The sequence below is a fragment of the Artemia franciscana genome, unplaced genomic scaffold, assembly GCF_032884065.1.
Source record: "Artemia franciscana unplaced genomic scaffold, ASM3288406v1 Scaffold_253, whole genome shotgun sequence".
Lineage (NCBI taxonomy): Eukaryota > Metazoa > Arthropoda > Branchiopoda > Anostraca > Artemiidae > Artemia > Artemia franciscana.
Genome location: NW_027063379.1, coordinates 501,517 through 509,967, shown reverse-complemented (window position 1 = coordinate 509,967; position 8,451 = coordinate 501,517).

Here is an 8,451-nt window from a genome sequence, read left to right as displayed (position 1 = left end):
CTTTATTAGCGGTCATCTCCGAAATAACTTCTACTGTATTTTATTAATCTTTTTTATAAATATATCGTTCGGCAATCATTCGTACGCCTAGTGATAGGCGGTCTAGACTGTCCACGTACATACTTTAATGTAAATGGACTAATAACACAGGAAAGCCTAAACCCTCCCGGTGTCGCGAAGACAAAGGAGCTTAGTTTGTTTACATTATCAACGAAAACAAACTTTGACTCAGTATCAAACTGTTGACGATCTATAATCATAACCATTTGGATTCCACCGTGATCCAAGCATTCTTTAGGCACGTGGTATCTATGAGAAGTCCAAAACTCCAGGGTTCTTCGGGTCTTGAATAAACCCCAGAAACTTAATTAGCGGTCGTCTCCGTAATAACTTCTCCTGTATTTTATTAACCTTTTTTTTTATAAATATATCGTTCGACCATCATTCGTACGCCTAGTGATAGGCGGTCTAGACTGTCACGTACATACTTTAATGTAAATGGACTAATAACACAGGAAAGGCTAAACCCTCCCGGTGTCGCGAAGACATAGGAGCTTAGTTTGTTTACATTAACAACGTAAACAACCTTTCTCTCAGTATCAAATTGTTGACGATCTATAATTGCAACCATTTGGATTCCACCGTGATCCAAGCATTCTTTAGGCACGTGGTATCTATGAGAAGTCCAAAACTCCAGGGTGCTTCGGGTCTGGAATAAAGCCCAGAAACTTTATTAGCGGTCAGCTCCGTAATAACTTCTATTGTGTTTTATTAACCTTTTTTTATAAATATATCGTTCGACCATCATTTGTACGCCTAGTGATAGGCGGTCTAGACTGTCCACGTACTTACTTTAATATAAATAGACTAATAACACAGGAAAGGCTAAACCTTCCCGGTGTCGCGAAGACAAAGGAGCTTAGTTTGTTTACATTAACAACGTAAACAACCTTTCTCTCTGTATCAAATTGTTGACGATTTATAATCGCAACCATTTGGATTCCACCGTGATCCAAGCATTCTTTAGGCACGTGGTATCTATGAGAAGTCCAAAACTCCAGGGTGCTTCGGGTCTGGAATAAACCCCAGAAACTTTATTAGCGGTCATCTCCGTAATAACTTCTAGTGTATTTTATTAACCTTTTTTTATAAATATATCGTTCGGCCATCATTTGTTCGCCTAGTGATAGGCGGTCTAGACTCTCCACGTACATACTTTATTGTAAATTGACTAATAACACAGGAAAGACTAAACCCTCCCGGTGTCGCGAAGACAAAGGAGCTTAGTTTGTTTACATTATCAACGTAAACAACCTTTCTCTCAGTATCAAATTGTTGACGATTTATAATCGCAACCATTTGGATTCCACCGTGATCCAAGCATTCTTTAGGCACGTGGTATCTATGAGAAGTCCAAAACTCCAGGGTGCTTCGGGTCTGGAATAAACCCCAGAAACTTTATTGACGGTCATCTCCGTAATAAATTCTAGTGTATTTTATTAACCTTTTTTTATAAATATATCGTTCGGCCATCATTTGTTCGCCTAGTGATAGGCGGTCTAGACTCTCCACGTACATACTTTAATGTAAATTGACTAATAACACAGGAAAGACTAAACCCTCCCGGTGTCGCGAAGACAAAGGAGCTTAGTTTGTTTACATTATCAAGGTAAACAACCTTTCTCTCAGTATCAAAGTGTTGACGATCTATAATCGCAACCATTTGGATTCCACCGTGATCCAAGCATTCTTTAGGCAAGTGGTATCTATGAGAAGTCCAAAACTCCAGGGTGCTTCGGGTCTTGAATAAACCCCAGAAACTTTATTAGCGGTCATCTCCGTAATAACTTCTAGTGTATTTTATTAATCTTTTTTTATAAATATATCGTTCGATCATCATTCTTACGCCTAGTGATAGGCGGTCTAGACTGTCCACGTACATACTTTAATGTAAATAGACTAATAACACAGGAAAGGCTAAACCCTCCCGGTGTCGCGAAGACAAAGGAGCTTAGTTTCTTTACATTAACAACGTAAACAACCTTTCTCTTAGTATCAAATTGTTGACGATCTATAATTGCAACCATTTGGATTCCACCGTGATCCAAGCATTCTTTAGGCACGTGGTATCTATGAGAAGTCCAAAACTCCAGGGTTCTTCGGGTCTAGATAAACCCCAGAAGCTTTATTAGCGGTCATCTCCGTAATAACTTCTACTGTATTTTATTAACCTTTTTTATAAATATATCTTTCGGCCATCATTGGTTCGCCTAGTGATAGGCGGTCTAGACTCTCCACGTACATACTTTAATGTAAATGGACTAATAACACAGGAAAGACTAAACCCTCCCGGTGTCGCAAAGACAAAGGAGCTTAGTTTGTTTATATTTTCAACGTAAACAACCTTTCTCTCAGTATCAAATTGTTGACGATCTATAATCGCAACCCTTTGGATTCCACCGTGATCCAAGCATTCTTTAGGCACGTGGTATCTATGAGAAGTCCAAAACTCCAGGATGCTTCGGGTCTGGAATAAACCCCAGAAACTTTATTAGCGGTCATCTCCGTAATAACTTCTACTGTATTTTATTAACCTTTTTTAAATAAATATATCGTTCGACCATCCTTCGTCCGCCTAGTGATAGGCGGTCTAGACTGTCCACATACATACTTTAATGTAAATGGACTAATAAGACAGGAAAGGCTAAACCCTCCCGGTGTCGCGAAGACAAAGGAGCTTAGTTTGTTTACATTAACCACGTAAACAACCTATTTCTCAGTGTCAAATTGTTGACGATCTATAATCGCAACCATTTGGATTCCACCGTGATCCAAGCATTCTTTAGGCACGTGGTATCTATGAGAAGTCCAAAACTCCAGGGTTCTTCGGGTCTAGATAAACCCCAGAAGCTTTATTAGCGGTCATATCCATAATAACTTCTACTGTATTTTATTAACCTTTTTTTATAAATATATTTTTCGACCATCAGTCGTACGCCTAGTGATAGGCGGTCTAGACTGTCCACGTACATACTTTAATGTAAATGGACTAATAACACAGGAAAGGCTAAACCCTCCCGGTGTCGCGAAGACAAAGGAGGTTAGTTTGTTTACATTAACCACGTAATCAACCTTTCTCTCAGTATCAAATTGTTGACGATTTATAATCGCAACCATTTGGATTCCACCGTGATCCAAGCATTCTTTAGGCACGTGGTATCTATGAGAAGTCCAAAACTCCAGGGTGCTTCGGGTCTGGAATCAACCCCTGAAACTTTATTAGCGGTCATCTCCGTAATAACTTCTACTGTATTTTATTACCCTTTTTTTATAAATATATCGTTCGGCCATCATTCGTTCGCCTAGTGATAGGCGGTCTAGACTGTCCACGTACATACTTTAATGTAAATGGACTAATAACACAGGAAAGACTAAACCCTTACGGTGTCGCGAAGACAAAGGTGCTTAGTTTGTTTACATTATCAACGTAAACAACCTTTCTCGCAGTATGAAATTGTTGACGATCTATAATCGCAACCATTTGGATTCCACCGTGATCCAAGTATTCTTTAGGCATGTGGTATCTATGAGAAGTCCAAAACTCCAGGGTGCTTCGGGTCTGGAATAAACCCCAGAAACTTTATTAGCAGTCATCTCCGTAATAACTTTTATTGTATTTTATTAACTTTTTTTTATAAATATATCGTTCGGCCATCATTCGTACGCCTAGTGATAGGCGGTCTAGACTATCCTTGTACATACTTTAATGTAAATGGACTAATAACACAGGAAAGGCTAAACCCTCCCGGTGTCGCGAAGACAAAGGAGCTTGGTTTGTTTACATTATCAACGTAAACAACTTTTCTCTCAGTATCCAATTGTTGACGATCTATAATCGCAACCATCTGGATGCGATTATAGATCGCATCCAGAAAACAAAAATTAAATGTACAAAATTAAAATCTGATATTACAACTTCCACTTATGATACAATAAATACTGATGTCATTTTTTGATGACGATTCTGTCGGTTCCTATAAAAAAACCAATAAGTTTAAATTGAATTAAAACCCAAGAAGAAATTGAACACAAACAAAATAAGAAAGAAGAAAGAGAATGACATAATACATTCTCTGTTGCTACAACAGAGAATGCGAAAACACATTCTCTGTTGCTACAAGTTAAGACGCTACACAAATCTACGTGGTCAAAACTGTATCGGAAATTTAAGCATATATACAAAAACCGACATTTTTTCTTTAGTTTGCAAAACCCTCGTTCAAAGAACCGGCAAAGCATGTTGTATTTACGAGTTCTAATGTCACTTTTCTCTACGAGCGTCGGAGGGTGTGCATTTGCGCTAGTTGATGACGTATCACCAGGATTCATTTCGCCTGACAAGATCGCACCGTCGTGGGGTAGGCTTGGGCTAGATATTTTGTTTTACACTTTATTATCAATGGGTGCATATCGGTTAGCAACAGCGATATCTTTGTCCGTTTGCGTTGACTGAGTAACTTGGTCACGGGGGATTTGCGAAGGGTCACAAGGGCGGGTTTCGATAGCTACCGAGGGTTCTTGTTTCAGCTGGGCTATAAGAAAGTCTTTAACCTCCAAATGGCCTGTCAACACTTTAATTTGATTGTTCTTTTCCTCCAATTCTGACAGAAACGTCGAGTGCCTCGTCCGGTTTTCTAGATTTTCTGCTTGACATACCAATAAACTTGCATCAAGGGTCTCAATTTTCTCAATTAGACGGGTTGTTTCGGATTCATAGTTGGGAATGTCTACACTTACCACAAACGGCTTAGTCACACGGCTTTACCACAAACGGCTTAGACAGGGAGAGTCAAGGAGTGGCAACACTTCTTCACCTCATCTTCATCTTCCCTTTCGTCATCCGAACTTGCAAATACTATACAATACTCGTCATCCGAACTTGCAAATACTATATTTCTTACGTCGTCGGGGTATTCTTGGTCTTCATCTCTCTCCTCCCAGAACAACCTGTCGCTCTCTATTGTGCCGTATTCACTTATTTCTTCATCCTCCTCGTCGTCGCATCCGGAGGATATATCTCTAGGGAATTGACTCAATTTTGATTATCCTTTTTCAGTTAGTGCCAATTTTAAATGACATTTTTAGGGTAGTTAGGGTACTTGCATCACATCCAGTAGTTTGTTGATTACTGATCCTCCATATTAGGCTCACTTCAATTTTCTTCTCCAGATTATTGCGAGGGGATGTTTGGAGTCCTTGCTTCTCCGACAACTCGAGACAACTAAGAGGTAATACTTGGAGGCTTTGCTTCTCTCCATGGAAACACCATTTTACGGAATGGTCACAATTTGTATGCAAAAGATTGTAGTTTTGAAATTCTGGCAAAAATATATCCGAAAATAAAATTTTTGGAACACTCAGAATAGTTAAAATAACAAAAACAGTTAAGTAATTAAAAATACTTATCAAACTTATATTGCGAACGTCCTTGCGTCGCTCTCCTCATGACATTTGTGGTGAATCGTACGATTATCAAACAGCCGAAAAACAATGAGGCTCTCCATGTCATTTCCTTATTGGCCACCAAGGTCAGAAGAATCTCATGCCGTTCACTTTTTTTGTACACGTAAATGAATAGGGGCCATCCGTCTCTGATCACATTGCGTATGGTTTTTGTTAAATACAAACAAAGTTTTACAAAACATAAATGTAATCCAAAAAAGAATTTCCACATTAGCACCACTAGATTGGTAAAAATTGGCATTTTTACACAATTTTAGTCTGTAATATTAGTTTAAAGTTCTCTTCGGAACTTATAATTGAATTGTTTTAAGGTGAATTGTTTTTTCTTTGTTAATGTTTTTTTTCGTGTATTTACTAAACGTTTTTTTTAAAGTTAGACATAATATTTTATGTTATTTAATGTTTATCCATTCATATTATTGAGGTATGTAATATGAAAGCTGGCTATTACAAATGCCAGTTATACTGTTTGCGAGCTAGGTATTGAGGAGGAGGTAACATTCGTAATATGCCTAATATTCGATATGAGTCTCATCGATATGAGTGACTTCTCTGAGCCACAGTCTTAAAAGGAGTTATATTCTGCACCACAAATAATTATCTTGTTAAACAATGGAAATAATTCAGAGGATTTTCTTTTAAAACTAACAAACGAAAGTTTTTGAAGAGATTTACTATTAATAGTTGCCAAAGAATACTCTTCTGAAGTCATTGGCTTATCTAGTTTCCCTGATTAGCATTTTGTTGCTCAATTGCTCTACGTCCCATTAAAACTGTTTCACAACTGTAAGTCTGATGTGTATCAGACTTGCACAAAACACAAAAAACACTTTTCCTTGAAACTTGCTGATTACTAGCGTCTATTGATGTGGATGCATTAGCGTTTGGAACACCAAAATTGCCACTATTATTCTGAATTGAATCATTATTGGAACCAAGTGGCACACTTTCTTGAAAATTTTGTCTAGGGTACCCTCTGTAGCTATTCCCTCTGTTTCCCCTGTAATGCTGAACTGGAGACGGAAATATTCCAGGATGTCCTCTCCTGAAATTCCCTCTATTTGAGGAACCGTTATACGACCCAGCATTGAAGTTTGAATAGTAATTTCCACGGCCACTGTATGGATTGGTGTTATACCCTGACTGGAAGTTTCTGGGCCTAAAATTATTTCCTCTGGTTTAGAATATTGGACCCCGACTATCATGAATGGTAGAAAGAGTGGCAGCAGATAGGGAGGAAATTCCTGCCGTTATACCGTTAATTCTTCGTATAATTTAGCCCTTTTAAATGATTCACTTATATTCTCACAAGCCCCTCTTTCACGAATGAACCTACGAATGCCATCATGCACTCCTTGTTCAAATGCTTGTTGCTTCAAAATGTCAATTCCCAAGAAGAGGTTTTCAGTGCCCGCGATTTGTTTAACCAAGGAAGCATATCCCTCGAATTCACCCGAAATTCTCATGAGAAATTTTACTATAGGTTCATTTGGCTCTACTTTAATTGTCATTATATGTTGTAATTCTTCAGCGGTTGTTATTTTGTCGAGAAAAGCAGAACACAGAGACTCTTTCAAACTTGCAAAATTTGTCGCGTCAACGTATTTTTCAATATAAGTACTAAATGGCTCGTCCGACATTAAAGCTGCATACTTTTCGATCATAATTGACTCGCTAATTCCCATTAACCTACTGACTCTTTGGAGATCCCTTATCCATAGGCTAATTTGTGACGGTCTTACTAACCTTTTAATTGTAGAAAAATGGTCAATAGTACTATAGGCTACATGTTGAAATACAGGAGGCTCGGGTAAACTAGAACCTCCTGGATCATTATTTTTAATTTCGACACTAGGTAAAGACATTTTTATAGACTTACCCAGAACTGAGTGAATAATCCTTAATGGAAACCACAAGAAGCAGTCTTACAATAAGTAGTCTTATTATATATATCTAAAAGAAGAACAAACGTGCAAATAGCAAGCAATTATGCAAAAAAAATCAATAGCCTGCGAAAAAGTAAAAAGAAGGTAATATATAGAAGAAAAGACCAGAATTGTACCGTATATATAGAAGAAAAGACAAGCATTGTACCGTAGAAATAACAAAGATTCCTGTCTTGGACTTTTAAGCGAAGCGCAAATTTTTTTTAATGTTAAATGAATTTTATAATTTTCATTAGGAGTAGGGTTTTATCTCCGTCGCTGCCACCATTTTATAACCGGGCTAAACAGAGTCTGGAGAATTAACAATAGTTCGAGTAGCGTGGAGACATCCAATCTCTGCCGGTTAATAAATACATCAGAAGATAAATAAATATATAAGAAGTGCTAGAAATAACTTGTACCTAATACTTGAGATAAAGTTAACACAACACAAGAGTTAAAAAAGAGCAAAGGTTTTATTTTTAAAAGAAGTTTGGTTTTTGGTTTTTAATAGTCTCGTTTTAAAAAGATAATAAAAAAAAATCAAAAGTTTTATAACTTGTAATATAAGTACAATCTTGCATAGTCTTCGTACTGAAATAAGACGTTTAAGATATTAAAATAAACTAACTACTAACTAATATGTGAGCGAAAAAAATGTTCCAAGGTATTTAAATTATATCAGCGAGACTCGTGTCACGCTGTGGAAACTAGTAAATTAACATTATGAGATTGAGAAGGAGCAAATTATTCTAATCACATCTAAGCACAGCTACCCACACTCGCCAAAGTACTAACACCAACTAACTTTTTTCCGAAATCCTCTCGTCCTTCTATACAACCCCTGTTTACAATTCGCACTTGTTATTTAGCAAGAATCAATTCGTACAAACAAACATTTCCAAGGCTATACCAAGAAGAGATTAATCCCTGGTAAACAACCCATAAACCTAATAACAAGATTCTTACAATTCCGCTCCTTCCTATTAAGCTTGGGTCCAAA